At 44.5% G+C, this 20,410-nt stretch overlaps 1 protein-coding gene across 2 annotated transcripts in view; it reads left to right on the forward strand.

Annotated features, from left to right (window-relative positions):
- LOC144479270 (chemokine-like protein TAFA-5) overlaps positions 1–20,410 on the forward strand; it is a 375,622-nt gene that overhangs the window by 227,782 nt on the left and 127,430 nt on the right. The window lies entirely within an intron of this gene.

The raw sequence follows: 20,410 nt of genomic DNA on the forward strand, positions 1-20,410 counted from the left end.
GTTGAGGGGTGACCTGATAGAAGTCTACAAGATTATGAGGGACATGGACAGAGTGGATAGTCAGAAGCTTTTTTCCAGGGTGGAAGAGTCAATTACTAGAGGGCATAAGTTTAACGTGCAAGGAGCAAGGTTTAAAAGAGATGTACGAGGCAAGTTTTTTACACAGAGGATGCTGGGTGCCTGGAACTCGCTGCCGGGGGAGGTAGTGGAAGCAGTTACGATAGTGACTTTTAAGGGGCATCTGGACAAATGCATGAATAGGATGGGAATAGAGGGATATGATCCCCAGAAGGGTAAAGGGTTTTAGTTCAGGCAGGCAGCATGGTCAGTGGCGGGCCAAAGGGCCTGTTCTTGTGCTGTAACTTTCTTTGTTCTTTGTTCTTTGAAGAGGCTAGTATTGGAGGAGCACAGATATCTCAGAGGGTTGTAGCACTGGAGGAGAAAAAATCAAAGGTGTAGATTTGAAAATCTAAAGTGAGCAGCAGGAGTGATTGGTAAATGGGACTTTACATGGGTTAAGACATGGTTTTGAAATTTGTAGAACTTTAGAGGCCAGCCAGAGTCCATTGGACTAATCAAGTGCAGATACAATTAAGGTGGGAACGAGGTTTTCAGCAGCAAATGGGCTGAGGCAAGAATAAAATCAGGCAATGTTGTAGAGATGGAAATAGGCATTCTGAGTGATGGCAGGGATATATGGTTAGAACTCATCAGATATGACAGCAAGAAGAGGGATGGGTTCAATGGTGGGGTAGAGTTTCGTGGCAGGGACCAAAAGTGATGACTTTATCTTCTCAATATTTAGCTGGAGGAAATTTCTGCTCCTCCAGTACTGGATGTCAGAACAGCAATCTGATAATTTCGCAACAGTGGAGGAGTCGAGAGGCGGTGGTGAGGCAGAGTGGGATGCCATCAATGTACCTGTGGAAACTGATGCAATATTTTTGGATGAAGTTGCCAGAGGGTGGTACGTAGGTGAGAAACAGAAGGAGGCCAAGGATAGATTCTTCGGGGACACCAGATGTAACGGTGTGAGAGTGGAAAGTGGTGATTCTTTGCAGAAGGAAATTAATTGTAATGCCATGTTTAACAAAGTTAGCATATCACACTATTTTGCAGTTGACTGTGAAAGTAAGAGTGGGAAGTATGGATTGAAAGTAAAGTATTCAGTGTAGAAGGAAATTGATGGAATTCATAAACCATGTGTATAGGCTATGTTAATATATTTATCACTTCAATATATATTTATTGCACTTTATAATCAAACATTCATGATGCTAGATAAAGTTTAATTTATGATACCCTATGAAGATGTAAATAACTTGCAAGGAAAGTTGGTATATATTTTACTTACAAGTAGATTAGTAAGTATCATTCCTCATTTTATTAGCATTATTTTGTTGACCTTTTATGAAAAGACAGACATGAAATGAATAACAATATAACATTATGTTTGAATAATGTATTCTCTCTCCTGAATGAAGAAGAGAAGGAAACAATAGTCCTCAAAGGGGAATCAATACAGATGACTAGGCACATGAAATAGTGTGTAAAACTGAATTAAGCAAGAACTTGCATTTACACAGCCTATAAGTATATCCCAAAGTGCTTTAGAATTTTTGAAGTGCTTTTGAGATGTAAACATTTTTGAAATGTAGGGAATGTGGCAGTCCATTTACACACACGGCACAGCGAAGTCCCACAAACAGCAATGAGACAATTACAAAATCGTTTGTGTCAGCAACATTGAATGAGGAATAAAGATTGGCCAGAAGACCTCCCCTGTTCTTCTTTGAATAATGTCATGGGCTTCTTTCCTTCATTCACTTGAGGGGCCATCTTATCCCAAAGACAACAGCAGTAAAGAACTCCCGCAGACAAAGAAAAGCACTGCACTGAAGTGTCAGCCTAGATTATTTGCTCAGCTGTGTAGGTGGAAATTGAACCCACGGCCTTTTGGCTCAAGTGAGATGCTACCACAGAACCAAGATTGACACCTTAGTATTGTTATCATAGTTAAGGTAATTTAGTCAGCAGCAGCAATTATGCAAGTAAATGTAGCATTGGATTGCATTAACCTAAAATGAACTGGAGTGAAAATACTGCAAAGAGGCAAGTATATACTGACAACAGCTATATTCTTTACTGGTCTTCACTGTTGATAAGGGCCTACCATTCCTCTTGCTATAAAAACGGGAGCAAATGTGTTTTGTCCAAATTAACAAGCCGCTAACAGAATTTTGGGAAGACAGAGCTTTCAATTATTCAATTTACGAGAATGCAATCTGTCAGTGGGTTATGATAAAGTAACAGCGAATCTCATTGTACCTATGATAATGGTTCTTTAACATGTTTCAAGCAGGGAATGAGTCTCTTAGCCATTATAAACATCAAAATGTTTAATCGTCTAGCTGTAGAGTGCTGATTAGTTAGAAAAATATCCAGCACCAACGGAGGAAATGCTAATTTATCAGTGAATTCCTTCGAATGCTGGCAAGCATAATAATGATGGACCATCAGCATGTTTTGATGGAGGTGAACAGCACTCTCTACCCCCCCCGTCACCCCGAACCTCCCACCCACTCACTCTCACACCCCCCGCCCCCACCACTCCATACAAACAAAGGGAATGCGTAACAGTACATGACATACAGGAATAGCACAATTTGTCACTATTTACTTGATTACATTAAAGGTTTTCTAACAGTGCATGCTGATATTACTGCAGCTAGTAAAATAATTGGAGTAAAAATAGCAAACCTGTCCAAAATATATATAACAAGGAAGAAAATATACTGCGGGAATGGAATCAAATCACCTTTTTTTAATTCATTCATGGGATGTGGGCGTCGCTGGCTGGGCCAGCATTTATTGTCCATCCTGAGGGCGTTTAAGAGTCAACCACATTGCTTTGGATCTGGAGTCACATGTAGGCCAGACCAGGTAAGGATGACAGATTTCCTTCTCTAAAGGACATTGCTGAACCAGATGGGTTTTTATGCCAATCACAATGGTTTCATGGTCACCATGAGACTTTTAATTCCAGATTCTTACTGAACTGAAATTTTACCATCCACCATGGTAGGATTCCAACCCAGGTCCCCGGAGGATTACCCTGGGTCTCTGGATTACTAGTCCAGTGACAATACCACTGCGTCACAGCCTCCCCTATTGCTCTGCTATCTAAAGACAAAATGATAAGGATCAGTAAACAGCAAATGATGGAGATTCAGCAAGGGGTGGTGTTTTAGTATAAAGTTTAGAAGGTGCCAGGACTATTGGAAGAAAAGGTAAAATGAATGACAAATATAATCAATCATATATTCTATGAATTGCATGATATGGAGTTTCAGGAAGGTCATTTATACTAAAATAATGCACGTGATGCTAATACATATCCACATGAAGAAGGTTCTAGCAAAAGGTTTAAGGGAGTAAAACAACCTCTTGGATTAATGGTGTACAATTCACACACTTCAACACAAAGAGGGGCTGATATACTTAGTACTTTAAAAAATTATTTCATGGGATGTGGGTGTCGCTAGTAATGCCAACATTTGATGCTCATCCTAATTGCCCTTGCTCGGTCATTTCAGTGGGCAGTTGACAGTCAACTACATTGGCACATATAGACCAGACCAAGTAAAGGTGGTAGATTTCCTTCCTTAAATGGGAATTGATGAACCAGATGGGTTTTTATAGACAATCGATGATAGTTTCATGGTCACCATGACTGAGATTAGTTTTATATTCCAGATCTATGAACTGAACGTAAATTCTACCAGCTGCCATAGTAGGATTTGAACCCATGTCAACAGAGCATTAGCCTGGGTCTCTGGATTACTAGTCCAGTGACATTCCCAGTCGGCTGCAGTCTTCCCCCTACCTGTCTATCTCAGATGCTGTTGTTGGATACTCTTACATTGGTGATTTAATAAGTTGATTTTACTTCTTTCTGCATCACAGTTCTGTGTTCATGGTGGCTATGTTAACACCAATGTTAACTACGTTAACAACCACCAGCCATTGGCAACATGCTGCTGTCTTCAGAGGTCCAGACTGCTGTCCTCAGAGATCCTTGCTGCTGTCCTCGGAGGTCCTTGCTGCTGTCCTCGGAGGTCCTTGCGCTGTCCTCGGAGGTTCATCTTGCCTCGCCTCTGCTCCCGCCACCTGTACTCCCACTTGTCCTTATTTTGTCCTGGAAATCTAGGCTATGCACTCCAAGTGACCGGCAGTTTAAAGTTTTTATTATTCAGTGTCATGTTATAGATGTAGAATTTTGCACAGGTAACCTCCATCAATACAGTGTTGATCCCAGTGTCAGACTTGGGGGGTGCCCCAAAGATGTGCTGAGGAATCCCTCTTGGGAGTTCAAAGCTAAGGGCTTGCATGGCAATTACCCAGAAGTGCTAATTGCCATATGCTAGGATCCACTGAGAAATGTGACTTAAATGGCAAATACTTGCCCAGAAAAAGTTAGAAAAATTAAAATCTCTTCTAACTTCTAGGCAACTATTGTCCAGAAACAGACTAACCCACTCAACTGGACCTGACAACCCTCAACGCCCCCCCCCCTCCACCCCCCCCCCCCCCTCCACCCCCCCCGCACCCACTCCCTTCCCCCACTCATTCAAAGGCTCAAGCTGATTTTGATTTGATTTATTATTATCACATGTATTGGTATACAGTGAAAAGTATGGTTTCTTGCGCGCTATACAGACAAAGCATACCATTCATAGAGAAGGAGTGAGTGCAGAATGGAGTGTTACAGTCATAGCTAGGGTGTAGAGAAAGATCAACTTAATGCAAGGTAAGTCCGTTCAAAAGTCTGACAGCAGCAGGGAAGAAGCTGTTCTTGAGTCGGCTGGTACGTGGCCTCAGATTTTTGTATCTTTTTCCCGACGGAAGAAGATGGAAGAGAGAATGTCCAGGGTGTGTGGGGTCCTTAATTATGCTGGCTGCTTTGCCGAGGCAGCGGGAAGTGTAGACAGTCAATGGATGGGAGGCTGGTTTGTGTGATGGATTGGGCTACATTCACAGCCTTTTGTCGTTCCTTGCTGACAGCTTGTGTGAAAAAAAAAGATGGCAGAGTCCTCCTTCAATTCGCCTCCCCTGGACTGCGATGCTGGCCTTCAGGACTGCTGCAGCGCCTGGATCTTGCTTGGCTTGTGCCGGAATGTCTCAAGGGGCAAGCACAGAGGAAATTTCACGTAACTAATTGAGCAATCCGATGCTGATTGCCACTCCAAGGAAGATATGGCTCATGATCTGTTTTTAATTTCAGTCCTTTGCAAGCATTTTCTGCCTTTTGGAATATCAAAACATGCTGAGAATAGCAATCGACTGCAGATCACCTTGTCCATGGTCAGATCTTCTGTGGCTTATTTGGTAGCACGAGCTTTCAAAGCGCTGCCCCTTCATCAGGTGAGTCTCACCTGATGAAGGAGCAGCGCTTCGACAGCTCATGCTACCAAATAAACCTGTTGGACTTTAACCTGGTGTTGTGTGACTTCTTACTGTGCCCACCCCAGTCCAACACCGGCACCACCACTTCTGTGGCTTGTAAGAAGTCAGAGAATGTATTGTCTGTTATACCCACTGCTCGTCTGTCTCTGAAGGAATTGATGGGTTCTCCAGGCACTTGGACTCTTTGATTAAATTTCAACTTCGTAAGTTTCCATTTTCCGAGCTGGATAGTCCCGACGTTCACAAGAGAAAAAAAAAAATCTTTTTCTGAGCTTATGAACTCAGAGGCCACGTACTGGGGCTCCATTTGGAGAATGGGGTTTCCTTCAATGGCAGCTCTGACACTGAATTAGGGAAAAGGTTCTCAGAGCTGGTTGCAGCCTGGAACTTTAAATTTAGCTCACCCTTGCAGACTTTGTGGACTCTTACTCTGAAGCTGGTTATCCAAGGGATATTTGATGTATTCTTCTGCTGCAGTAATAATCTCCGCCTTCAGCTTCCAGACTTTTTCTCTGGAGTGTTCTCTGGTGAAGGTTTTCTATGTCTTCAGCTTCTGCTGTGAGCTTCTCTCAGATCAGAGATTTTGTTAAAGTTTAGTCTTTGTCTTCCAGCGTCTTGGCTTGTTTCAGCATTTTCGTGAGGTCAGAGTTTTTGATAGCCTGTTGCCACCATATTGGGGGGTTGTTGATTGCAGAACTGTGTCTCTTAAATAAGTCTTTGTAGTTTTCAGTATGCTAACTGTAAGTCTTTACTAATAAGTAGAACTGTTTACATATATACAGTAAAGGATACAGCCTAAGAGCTATCTCCATGCTTAGGTCATAACCATTCTCTGCTCAACACCACATTGATCCCTGTGTCTGGGTCATGTGCCTTATTACATCACCGTGTGGGCGGTACTGTACTCAGTCCCACATGAACCCTATATGTGCTAGGCCCTTATACTACACATGCCACATAGCATATGTAATACCTCAGGATGGAAAGGAACATAGTTTATTACAGGAATCAAAGTTAAACCACTACTGAAGTGTACACACACTTGTCCTTTCCTTGAGCACCATTCAGCAGGCCCAGTCCTGGGCCTGCCTGGTAAAAGGCTCAGGTACTGAGTTCCAGCTGGGCAGGCCGCTGCCTGTTACGGAGGAACTCGTACTCAATGAGCCCCACAGGGCGATCAATCAGTGATTCCCCATGGACCCCGCGAAAGTTATCACAGCATATTTTTAACTAAATGAATCAAAATGCAAGAGGTTCTCTGTGTGTACAGAGGGTCAGGGTTAGACAAATATTACTCTCTTGACTGAATGGTAACAATTGCTTTACTCTCAAGAAACAACTCAAAAGCATGAAGTTGTACAGGTGCTTTGTAGGAACAAAATGGGCGATTCCACAATCCCATGATCCAAATGGGAAGTGCGGGTCAGAGAATTAAGGCAATTGTAATAATGTTGTAATCCTATCTCTGGCCCAAACTCCACCCTCCTGCAACAAATGGTGTGGAAACTGAGCCATTCGTATCAAGAATAATTAATTTTTGATTTTTGTTTGCACTGAGTCTTACAATCTAATTTGACTGGGAGTTAGAGACAGCACAGTGTACTCCCATATCCCCTTCCTAAGGCAGAGAGAATTAACTGTGGTTCTCAATATTTATCACAATCGAGTAGCTCATGCTGGAAGCACACATGGGCTGGGATGTGTTTTAGACTGGAATTCTCTGGCCCCACTGCCATTGCTAGCGACAATGGAGAATTTGGCTCTCAGCCAAATCTCCATTCACAGCAGTCAGTTGGGAGAATCCCAGCCACAGCTGAGGTCAGAGAATCCGGTCCATAGTAATTCCAATGGATTAATTCTCCATCTGCATCACCCCCCACATATAAAGGTCGTAATCTTATCACCGTTCATGACAGTGGGATTTTCCCATCCTGGCCGCCAAATTCTCCGATCTCGCTGCAGTGGGAGCATGGCGTGAACGGCAGGTAAGATTGCGCCCAAAGACTGGGAACACTGCTGTTGGCCTCAACGGCATGCACCAAGCGGAACCGTATCTTTCAGGAACAGAGGCATATTAGAACACGGATGAAAATGAGAACACTAACATTAGAAAAGGAAACTTTATGCCCAAGTGCATGGCAATTAATCTTCATTATGTGATGGACAATGGACAGGTAGCAATCAAAAAGGAACAGGAGGCAGTAGGAGTTAGAGCAGTATCTGTAAGGTGTGGGGAGCTGAAGAGAAGAAAATTATTCTAAGTGCTGGAATGAAAGCAAATGTCAGGATTTGTGTGCGTGTACATACTTATTAGGCTGTTTATTTTCCTTTTCATGTCTTCTGAGCATATAAAGAAATGCTATTGTATTTTCTGATTACTGAAGTGTTAGTTGGAAGCTCCCTGATGTATTCTGCCTAACATCCCAGGATATTATGCAGAATAGGCCAGGGAACCAGGCGTCTTCTGTTCCAACAGCACTTTCCAACATTCTGCTGGCAAAACCTTTTAACTCTTTTGTTTATCCTCCTGTATTTATTTTCTTTTGTGAGTTTTTTTTTATCTGCAGTTTCCCCGCATTAAATAAGCTTGCTGAATTGACAACCCAGGTAGCCATAGGAACAACAGCACCTGAATAGCTGAAGAAACGAGAATGAAATCCTGTAATGTGTGGGTGGAGAGAGAAAAAAAAAGCATCTGTCATCTTCTGATAGTGTCACCGCAAAGCTTCGATCTCACCAGAAAAGCTTTTGAGGTTACAAATTACTTTCAAAGCCTCTGCCACCCAGAAAGCCTTAAAGGTGTAAAGCTTGGCCCAGTCCTCATTTCATTAAATAGTGTCATCGGTTTTTGTGGAGTTTGTAAAGCAAGTAAGAGAGGATGGAAGGTTAGTGGGGATATGACATTATATTCTGCAATGTGAATTGATGCTGACATAATTTATTAATAAATGGTTTGTCTACAACCATCGTCAACAGTAAAAGGCAGTGAATGGAATTTTAACATCCGCATGATTGGTGGGTGAGTCTTTGGAAGGGGAGGGGAGGCGATTGTTGTTTCTGGTAAAAATGCAAAACCCAGTCCCAACTCACTTGTCTAATTCCACTTTAGCTGTGCTGAGTTTGGTGGTGTCTGAGTTACCAACTCTGCTGTAATGAATCTGTCACTATAATATTTAAATAGGGCTGTAGTCTTCTGATTTTGGTATCATTTTTTTGAGTTGGGTCTTCCAAGCCCAGGCTCAGACCCAACGGTTAAAGTGAGTGGAGATGGTTAACTTTCCAGCACTACTCGTGAACCATGAGGAGGAGGAGGAGGTGTGCTCCCCCCACCTCTCAACCCTGCCATCTTACCCTTTACACAATCTCTGCCTCTGACTTCTTCCCCTATCCCACAATCTCTCCCATTCCAAACTGCGATCCCTGCCCCTCGCAACCTCTGCCCTTCACAATCTCTGTCCCTCGCAATCTCTGCCCCTCACAATCTCTGTCCCTCGCAATCTCTGCCCCTCACAACCTCTGCCCCTCGCAATCTCTGCCCCTCGCAACCTCTGTCCCTCGCAATCTCTGCCCCTCGCAATCTCTGCCCCTCACAATCTCTGTCCCTCGCAATCTCTCCTCGCAATCTCTGCCCCTTGCAATCTCTGCCCCTCGCAATCTCTGTCCCTCGCAATCTCTCTCTCCTCGCAATCTCTTTCTCCCCACAATTTCTCTCTCTCCGCAATCTCTCTCTTCCTGCAATCTCTGCCCCTCGCAATCTCTCTTTTCCTGCAATCTCTCCCCTCACAATCTCTTTCTCCCCACAATCTCTCTCTCCCCATAATCTCTCCTTCCCATACTCAGAATGTCCCTGTTAACATTTCTCTCTCCACCATCTTCCCTCTCCTGATCTCTCCCCCACTGCCCTCATTATTTTACCCTTCCTCCTCAATGCCATGCTTCGAGCTCCCCTCCATGTCCCGGTCTTCTCTGATTTTCCTAGGAAGCAACCACAGTGATTCCGCATTTGTGCGTTCCACTGTTGGCTTTCCCACCTGGCCAGCCCCTCAATCCAGTCCGCTAACCGGAGGAAATGGAAGTCCACAAATGACAATGAGATGCCACCATTAAATCCGATAGCCCGCTGCATTCCCAGCTGCAAACCCACGTCCCTACCTCCTCCCTTCGTTCACATAAATATCAGGATCAGGGACATTCACCTTCTGTCAAAACCAACACCAATCCCACCCCAAAATTAATACATTTTTTAGTCAGCTTTGCTAAAATCAAAGTGACACTGTATACTCAGGGATTTAACCTTGCTAATGGAGTTTACATATGCACCATACATTTTGAGGTTGCCTGCTATTAATATAGATTACTCCCAGGAACTGAAACAGAGAGGCAATTTGTCATCACTTGAAGGATGTCAAAAAGGTTACAAGTTTATATTCTCAGGTGCAGATTCGCTGCAGCCAGATATCAAGTACACATCGGAGCAGATGTGCACAAACAGAAAACATGCACGTCTAAATCTCCCAAATTATACTTTACATTGTTCCTTGTTAAATTTTTGAGAAATGGTACATTTAGTTTTGTACACCCCAGAATATTTTACTGTGTATTTTTTCTTGAGAAAATCATGCTGAAAAGTATAACCCACCTCTTAAAAAAAAAGCTTGTGGTAAACTGGGGAGGGGGGTCAGGAATTAGCAAACTGTTTCTCCTTCTCATAGAATAATAGAATCCCTACAGTGCAGAAGGAGGCCATTCGGCCCATCGAGTCTGCACCAACCACAATCACCCAGGCCCTATCCCCATAACCCCGTGCATTTACCCGAGCTAGTCCCCTTGACACTAAGGGGCAATTTAGCATGGCCAATCCACCGAACCCGCACATCTTTGGACTGTGGGAGAAAACCGGAGCACCTGGAGGAAACCCAGGCAGTCACGGGGAGAATGTGCAAACTCCACACAGACAGTCACCGAAACCAGGAAATGATTCTGGATAGGAGCGAAAGTAACAGGGTAGTTGTTATGGGGGACTTTAACTTTACAAATATTGACTGGAAAAGCTATAGTTCGAGTACTTCAGATGGGTCAGTTTTTGTCCAATGTGTGCAGGAGGGTTTCCTGACACAGTATGTAGATAGGCCAACAGAGGCGAGGCCACATTGGATTTGGTACTGGGTAATGGACCAGGCCATGTGTTAGATTTGGAGGTAGGGGAGCACTTTGGTGATAGTGACCACAATTCGGTTACGTTTACTTTAGCGATGGTAAGGGATAGGTATATACCGCAGGGCAAGAGTTATAGCTGGGGGAAAGGAAATTATGATGCGACTAGGTGTGATTTAGGATGCAAAGGTTGTGAAAGGAAACTGCAGGGGATGGGCACAATTGAAATGTGGAGCTTGTTCAGAAACAGCTACTGCGTGTCCTTGATAAGTATGTACCTGTCAGGCAGGGAGGAAGTGGTCGAGCGAGGGAACCGTGGTTCACTGAAGAAGTTGAATCTCTTGTGAAGAGGAAGAAGGAGACTTATGTAAAGATGAGACGTGAAGGCTCAGTAAGGGCACTTGAGAGTTATAAGTTAGCCAGGAAGGACCTAAGGAGAGAGCTAAGAAGAGCCAGGAGGGGACATGAGAAGTCTTTGGCAGGTAGGATCAAGGAAAACCCTAAAGCTTTCTATAGGTATGTCAGGAATAAAAGAATGACTCGGGTAAGATTAGGGCCAGTCAAGGACAGTAGCGGGAAGTTGTGCGTGGTGTCCAAAGAGATAGGAGAGGCGCTAAATGAATATTTTTCATCAGTATTCACTCAGGAAAAAGACAATGTTGTCGAGGAGAATACTGAGATACGGGCTAATAGACGAGACGGGATTGAGGTTCATAAGGAGGAGGTGTTAGCAATTCTGGAACGTCTGAAAATAGATAAGTCCCCTGGGCTGGGTGGGATTTATCCTAGGATTCTCTGGGAGGCTAGGGAGGAGATTGCAGAGCCTTTGGCTTTGATCTTTATGTCATCATTGTCTACAGGAATAGTGTCAGAAGACTGGAGGATAGCAAATGTTGTCCCCTTGTTCAAGAAGGGGAGTAGAGACAACCCTGGTAATTATAGACCAGTGAGCCTTACTTCTGTTGTGGGCAAAGTTTTGGAAAGGATTATAAGAGATAGGATTTATAATCATCTAGAAAGGAATAATTTGATTAGGGATAGTCAACACGGTTTTGTGAAGGGTAGGTCGTGCCTCACAAACCACAAAGGGGCGGCACGGTAGCACAGTGGTTAGCACTGCTGCTTCATAGCTCCAGGGTCCCGGGTTCAATTCCCGGCTTGGGTCACTGTCTGTGTGGAGTTTGCACATTCTCCTCGTGTCTGCGTGGGTTTCCTCCAGGTGCTCCGGTTTCCTCCCACAGTCCAAAGATGTGCGGGTTAGGTTGATTGGCCAGGTTAAAAAGAAAATTGCCCCTTAGAGTCCTGGGATGCGTAGGTTAGAGGGATTAGCGGGTAAAATATGTGGGGATAGGGCCTGGGTGGGATTGTGGTCGGTGCAGACTCGATGGGCCGAATGGCTTCCTTCTGCACTGTAGGGTTTCTATGACTTCTATGAAACCTTATTGAGTTCTTTGCGAAGGTGACCAAAGAGGTGGATAAGGGTAAAGCAGTTGATGTGGTGTATATGGATTTCAGTAAAGCGTTTGATAAGGTTCCCCACGGTAAGCTATTGCAGAAGATACGGAGGCATGGGATTGAGGGTGGTTTAGCGGTTTGGATCAGAAATTGGCTAGCTGTCAGAAGACAGAGGGTGGTGGTTGATGGGAAATGTTCATCCTGGAGTTCAGTTACTAATGGTGTACCGCAAGGATCTGTTTTGGGACCACTGCTGTTTGTCATTTTTATAAATGACCTGGATGAGGATGTAGAAGGATGGGTTAGTAAATTTGCGGATGACACTAAAGTCGGTCGAGTTGTGGACAGTGCGGAAGGATGTTGCAGGTTACAGAGGGACATAGATAAGCTGCAGAGCTGGGCTGAGAGGTGGCAAATGGAGTTTAATGCGGAAAAGTGTGAGGTGATTCACTTTGGAAGGAGTAACAGGAATACAGAGTACTGGGCTAATGGTAAGATACTTGGTAGTGTGGATGAGCAGAGAGATCTCGGTGTCCATGTGCATAGATCCCTGAAAGTTGGCACCCAGGTTGATAGGGTTGTTAAGAAGGCGTACGGTGTGTTAGCTTTTATTGGTAGAGGAATTGAGTTTCGGAGCCAGGAGGTCATGTTGCAGCTGTACAAAACTCTGGTGCGGCCGCACTTGGAGTGTTGCGTACAGTTCTGGTCGCCGCATTATAGGAAGGATGTGGAAGCACTGGAAAGGGTGCAGAGGAGATTTACCAGGATGTTGCCTGGTATGGTGGAAAGGTCTTATGAGGAAAGGCTGAGGGACTTGAGGCTGTTTTCGTTAGAGAGAAGAAGGTTAAGAGGTGACCTAATAGAGGAATATAAGATGATCAGAGGATTAGATAGGATGGACAGTGAGAGCCTTTTTCCTCGGATGGTGATGACTAGCACGAGGGGACATAGCTTTAAATTGAGGGGTGATAGATATAGGACAGATGTCAGAGGTAGGTTCTTTACTCAAAGAGTAGTAAGGACGTGGAATGCCCTGCCTGCAACAGTAGTGGACTCGCCAACATTAAGGGCATTTAAATGGTCATTGGATAAACATATGGATGATATTGGCATAGTGTAGGTTAGATGGGCTTTAGATTTGTTTCACAGGTCGGCGCAACATCGAGGGCCGAAGGGCCTGTACTGCGCTGTAATGTTCTATGTTCTATGAAACAGGGTCCCTAGCGCTGTGATCCAGCAGTGCTAACCACTGAGCAACCGTGCCACCCAAAAATTTACTGGTCAGTTCAGCCTTTAGGAATCATGCCTGTGATGACTTCATGATGTGGAGATGCCAGCGTTGGACTGGGGTAAATACAGTAAGAAGTTTAACAACACCAGGTTAAAGTCCAACAGGTTTATTTGGTAGCAAAAGCCACACAATCTTTCGGAGCCTTCTTCAGGTCAGTGGGAATTCTGTTCACAAACAGGGCATATAAAGACACAAACTCAATTTACAGAATAATGGTTGGAATGCGAATAATTCAAAGAGCTGGCTGTGTATAGATGTATGGTGTAAATAAAGTAACTTGGTGACGGGACTTTCGCCTCCATGGAGTTATTACAGTGCCCTAAAAGGGTGATGGTGCTCGTGGACTTTCATTCGATTGGTCTATGATTATTTATTTATGTCACAATTAGGCTTACATTAACACTGCAATTCAGTTACTGCATTTATCCTAGCTAGTCCCCCTGCCACTAAGGGGCAATTTAGCGTGGCCAATCCACCTAACCCGCATATCTTTGGACTATGGGAGGAAACAGGAGCACTTGGAGGAAACCCACGCAGACACGGGGAGAATGTGCAAACTCCATACAGACAGTCACCGAATTGAGGGAAATTTTAGCATGGCCAATGCACCTAACCAGCATGTCTTTTAGACTGTGGGAGGAAACCTGAGCACCCAGAGGAAACCCACGCAGACATCGAGTGAATTTGCAGACTCTGCATTGCTAGGCAAATTACTGCTGTGGTTTGCTATTGCCTTCTGCAGTGTGGCTGATGTGTGGGCTTGCTTGCAGGCCACTGGAGTTGTGGGAAGGTGTGGCCCCTCATTCAACTGACACCCCACCCCCCCCCCCCACCCCCGAGGTGGGCAGGCTCGAAGTGGATTGGGTTCCTCATTCAGTTTTTAAGTCTTTAATCTCCCACTCAACCCTACCCATACATTTTGTGGATTCAAATGACCCCCATTGTGTTTGGCTCCCACCACGTGAACCATATAATGATTACATTCCATCAGTGTCCTTTTACTGTGGAAACCCACTCTTTGCTCCTCTTGTCTGAACTGATTTTCTTCCTCCTCCATTATTAAGTCTCTGCCTGTTGGGAAGGCCAATACAGCTGCTTAGTCATCCTGAGCGTGTAGGGGGTGTGGGGGTGGTGGAGTACATTTCAGATGCACTGAAATTGCCTGCACTTTGGTTCACTATAATGTCGGTCTCATGAAGAAAATTGCGAAGAAAGTTGTGATGAAACCCGACACATTTAGTTAACCAAAGTTATGTGACTTTGGGCTACGCTGTCTTTGAATGTCTGAATGTGAACCAATGCCAGTGTAATTGTCAAATAAATCCAGGCCAATCATGTATTGCAAAGCGACTCACTATGTAAATGAGAATTTTGGTGGATGGGTCTCAGAAAATTGTGGAAACTCACGCCATAAATTCTTTTATAAAGCCAGTGTAAGTTATGTAAAAAGTTATGTGCAACTTTCCCTGGGAAACAAAATGGCACACTAACAACATTTTCCAGGAAATTCCAGGCCAAATTGAATGATTCCAAGTCAAAACCTTATCCCCAACTACAAAAGCATTAAGAAAGATAATCGGGCAAAATCTTGTGCCCTCTCCCATGGTGAGTCGGGTGGGAGGGTGATTGGGGACCATGCCACATTCCTACCTCCACCCCACTTTGTCCAAATCAGGAAGGTCCATGGATGACCTTCACACCCCACCACCAATTGAGGCCCTTAAGCAAGTAATTAAGCCAGCAATGGGCGGGGGGGGGGGGGGGGGGGGGGGAAGGGGAGGGGGGGGGCTCACTGTGCAGGGAACACAGCAAATAAATCGTGTGGGATTGCTTGCCAGTTACTGGCGTTGGGAGGGTAGGGGTGGTCTCTCCTTCAAAGGCACTCAATGTCTGAATGAGGGACACAGCACCCGAAAGCAGGGGCCCCCTGAAAGCCACACATCTGCCCCTGCTTCCAAGCCCCAGCTTCCTCATGGCTCCCACCCTGCGAACCTCATGGCTCCCACCATCATTCACCTCTGCTCCAGGGATTCAGTGATGATCCGAAGACTCTTGCGGTTGTCATACCAGCAGTAGCCACCGCCTTCCCAGTGGCACTGTCATTCAGCAGAGCTGTCAACCTCTGACTGGGAGCCAGTAGCTCTCACTGGGCAGGACTTGCACTCCTTGGGTTCGAGATTAAAGACCATCGCTGGCCTGAGTGGAACAAACTGCAATAGGCCTTCCCAAAAAGAGGCGACACAGGGTTCTCACTGGCTCTCCAGGTGGTGGCCAAGACCCCTTTGCCTTCACAAGATTCTGGCCAATGTTTGAGGAACATTACACTGTGTCTTCTGCATCTGCTTTAATTGTGTCAGCATCAGAGACACCAACATTTTATCCATTTTTTTCAAACTCTTTTTTAAATAAGTGCAGAAATGGGCGGAACAGATAACAAATGGCTGGAAATGTTCTGTGTGTGGTTAGGGTTGCCAACTGTGACTAAATTCCTGGAGCTTTCATCACATGACTTTCCTCCACGCCAACACATCGCTGCCTTGCTACAGACAATTGAAAGCAAATAGGCTCATTATCCACTTGGATGATGCTTGACTGTCATCTAAGCAGTCTTTATTCCCCCCCACCACCGCAACATTTTCAATGTTGTTATACCTGGTAGAGAGAAATATTGGATCAAAATGACAAAAAAAGAAAATATATTTTAATGTTTCTTTGATTTTTCTCCAGCGTTGCATTGAGCTATGTCCTGGAGATTGGTCTTTAATTCCTCGGGACTCCAGGCTAATCCTGGAGGGCTGGCGACCCACAGTGTGGCAGTTATCCCTTGGCAGTGCTAATCTGGCTTTTTCTGAGGAAGAAATTGGGCAGTTTCTGATCAAACGAATTGAAAGAGCTTTCACAGTAAAGAGGGCATTTTTCTCTTACAGAATTCAAATACGAGTGTAAATGTTTCATGATGTCTTTTTTTTCTATTTGGGTAATCTAATTTGTTTTGTTCCAAAAGTCCGTTTGGAAAAGATCCGTTTGTTGAATGTATAAGTTCGCACATCCGGGTATAAAGGAATTGTCACACCAAGTACGTGACACATTTGCTCATATGATTTGCCTGAAACCATATGAGCTGCAGAAAAATTCCAGTAGGAAGATTATACTCTGCAGATCAATGATTTCTCCTGTTTCTCTCCGCTTACAGCTAAAGACGTTATTCACTGTGGACCAAAAACTGCAGTAAATTGACGTTGTTAAAACTGCTTTCTCTACCATGCTGCAGGCTGCAAGAATTATTTTATATTCAATATTGCTTTTGTAGAATCATAGAATCATAGAAATCCTACAGTGCAGAAAGAGACCATTTGGCCCATCGAGTCTGCACCGACTGCACAATCCCTCCCAGGCCCTACCCCCATATCCCTACATATTTACCCGTTAATCCATCTAACCTACACATCTCAGGACACTAAGGGGCAATTTTAGCATGGCCAATCAACCTAACCCGCACATCTTTGGACTGTGGGAGGAAACCGGAGCACCCGGAGGAAACCCACGCAGACACGGGGAGAATGTGCAAACTCCACACAGACAGTGACCCAAGCCGGGAATTGAACCCACGTCCCTGGAGCTGTGAAGTAGCAGTGATTGTCTTTCTGGATCCAAAGTAGCTCACAATTGAAGCCAAATCTAATTAATAAGGGAAATCTATTTAATAAGGACTAACCCAAATGCTAAAATTATTGGGCAGAGTTCCTCCTTGCCCCGCCAGCAGGTTCAGTGGTGGGTGAGTGAGGTCTTGGGGGGAGGTTAGTAGAATTCGGCAGGAGTCCAAAGGTTGTTTTTACACTGGCGTGAATTTCCCACGCGATCTTCCGCTGATGCCCGCCACGGCGGATCGGGTAACTCGCTGCTGGCCAGCACAAAACCAATTGGCATCATGCTAGTGGAATACTAATGAAAGCCTGACTGGAATCTTCCATCCTTTGCCCAATTCTCCACGACACCAGCAGGAAAACACACCAGTCCAGGACGTGCCTGGAACAATGTGGCATGCAGAAGCCGGGACTCCCCTGAACAATGCCTGGGGCTGCCACCGAGGTTGTGGATGGAAGTCGCCAGCAACCCTGGACACAAGAACACCACAGCAGTGGGTGGGAGAGGAAGCAGCTTTCAGGTGGATCCTCCAGCTTCAGAGTGATCCTGGAGATCCATCTTTCTTCAATGGTTGGTCAGTGATGTAGGATGCCTTTTAAATAAGCCACCCAGTTATGATGGCAGAACATGCACCATCATGCCCGCCTTGCCACAGAATACTACACTAACCCCCTGGGCGGCACGGTGGCACAATGGTTAGCACTGCTGCCTCACAGCGCCAGGGACCTTGGGTCACTGTCTGTGTGGACTTTGCACGTTCTCCCCGTGTCTGCATGGGTTTCCTCTGGGTGCTCCGGTTTTCTCCCACAGTCTGAAAGATGTGCAGGTTAGGTGCATTGGCCGTGCTAATTTCTCCCTCAGTGTACCCGAACAGGCGCCGGAGAGTGGCGACTCAGGGATTTTCACAGTAACTTCATTGCAGCGTTAGTACAAACCTACTTGTGACTAATAAATGAACTTTAACTTTAAGATATGGGGCGTGACCTTACTGCCCATTCACGCCATGCTCCCGCTGTAGCAAAGACGGAAAATTTAGCATCCAGCCAAATCCCCGTTCACTGCAGCGGGATGGGACAATCCCGCTGGCATGAACAGTCAAAATATTCCGGCTGTGGTGTGGTTTCCCATCAGCTTTTGCAGTGAGAAACACTCTGTGTCTCCGCCCCTGCCCCCAACATAGGGCTGAATGCCAGATAGGAGAATTCTGCCCATAGTTGTAATTAAAGAACAGATAACACTCGAAATGCAGTGTACATCAGTCATGATCTGTTAACAAAAAGTAGCAGGTTGTGATATTTTGAGAATCCGTCCAATGCCATAACATTTTTTTAGCTATGCTGGACTTGCTGCATAGTATGAATATTTTCTGTTATTTTTCCTTTAGCTTTCCATCATGTGCAGTTTTTCTTTTGTATTTGTAGACTTTATCATTCAATTATTGTGCTGTAAAAATTCTATGATATTGTGACATTACTTGACCAAATTGATTTGACTGCTGCAGCATAAATAATAAGTTTGAAATAATCTAAAGAAATGTTTTACACACTGTTCAACTATGACAGTGGTGCAAATCCAACAGTTTATAGATCCGCTGCCTGATGTGACCCCACCTGCTGTTATAGCAAGTGTTAAATGCCAAGCTGCCCAATTCCCAAAGGGAAACCTGAACATGCTATCAAAACAATTTGTAATTTGTATTTCATGGGAGGGTATCTAAAGTCAGGAGAAAGCATTTCAAACCACTTGTGAAGATTTTAAAAACTAAATTTAAACATTTATTTTTAAAAAGTTGTTAGATTTACAGAGTTAACAATATTTCTGCAAACATTTCCCAAAATGCTTTCTGCCTAATTAACGCAGAGTTAAACATCTCTTTTAGGCAATAGTCCTCATAGATTTCAATCTATAAAGTTCCAGTAATATTACTACAAATCCACTGTTGCTATAGGGGAAATCCTTTTTGATATTGAAAAGCCAAAACCTGTCTCCAAAACGTTGCAGACGCAAACACTTTTCTCTGAGAGTGGCAGCAGTTGCATCTTCATGGGTCTGCTTCCAGCACACACACTGCTCCAGGATTTCATAGCCATACCTATTGTTGCTGTCTTCCATCTCTCTTTAAATATGTTTTCTTCTTTTTTACCTTTAACACTATTGTTTAATCTTCCTTTGGAAGTTTCTTTCAGAATTTGCTGGTCTTTCATGGTATTTTGTTGGCCACTACTTTTGGATAAACATAAACTTAATACTTTGCTTTATTTTACTTATGCTCTGCTCCAATTGTACATGTTCCTTTTGAAATTCAATAGTTAACTTCAAGTCACTTCCCTTATCTTCCTAGTGTGAATTTCTATTCATGCTGTTTACTCTGCTAATCTTTGTCCTGCTCAATTTCCCATTTCAAAACACCTGCTTTCACACCTAACTCCTTTTTGATGTTTTTAACCTTGCTGTCTTACTGTCTTCACTCTAATTAAATAAGAGAATAAATAAGGGGCTTAAGGGTAATCATGGCAGGCGGGATCACACCCTTGATATGTTCTTCCTGTGCTTTGTGAAAAAATCATGGATGCTCCTGTTGCCCACTGAGTGTGTCCAACTGCTTCTGCTGGCTAACTGCATTTCAGAGCAGGAGCTGAGGGTGGATTCACTGTGGAGCATCTATGATGCTGAGCAATTTATGGATATCACATTCAATGAGGTGGTCACATGGCAAGTGAAGATTGAACAGGCAGAAAGGGTATAAGTGACCGCCAGGCAGAGTAGAGGAAGTCAGGTAGTGCAGGAGTCCCCTGTCGCCATCCCCCTTTCCAATAGATATACCGATTTGGATACTGTTGGGGGAAATGACTGTGCAGGGAAAAGCAGTGGCAGCCAACCTCATGGCACCATGGGTAGAACTGCTGCACAAGAGGGGAGGAGGAAGAACGGTGGGGCTATAGAGATAGGGACTCAATTGTAAGGGGAACAGACATGCTTTCCTGTGGCCACATAAGAGACTCCAGGATGGTGCGGTGCTCCTTGGTGCCAGGGTGAGGGATGTCATTGAACGGCTACAGGGCAATCTGAAGGGGGAGGATAAGCGGCCAGATATTGTGGAACATATTGGTACCAATGATGGAGGTAAAAAGAGGAATGAGATCCTGCAAGTGGAATTTAGGGAACTAGGAAGTAGATTAAAAAACAGGACCCAGGAAGTAGTCATCTCTGGATTACTTACGGTCATGATGTGGAGATGCCGGCGTTGGACTGGGGTAAACACAGTAAGAAGTTTAACAACACCAGGTTAAAGTCCAACGGGTTTATTTGGTAGCAAAAGCCACACAAGCTTTCGGAGCTCTAAGCCCCTTCTTCAGGTGAGTGGGAATTCTGTTCACAAACAGAGCTTATAAAGACACA

Source organism: Mustelus asterias, chromosome 25 (assembly GCF_964213995.1).
Source record: "Mustelus asterias chromosome 25, sMusAst1.hap1.1, whole genome shotgun sequence".
Taxonomy (NCBI): domain Eukaryota; kingdom Metazoa; phylum Chordata; class Chondrichthyes; order Carcharhiniformes; family Triakidae; genus Mustelus; species Mustelus asterias.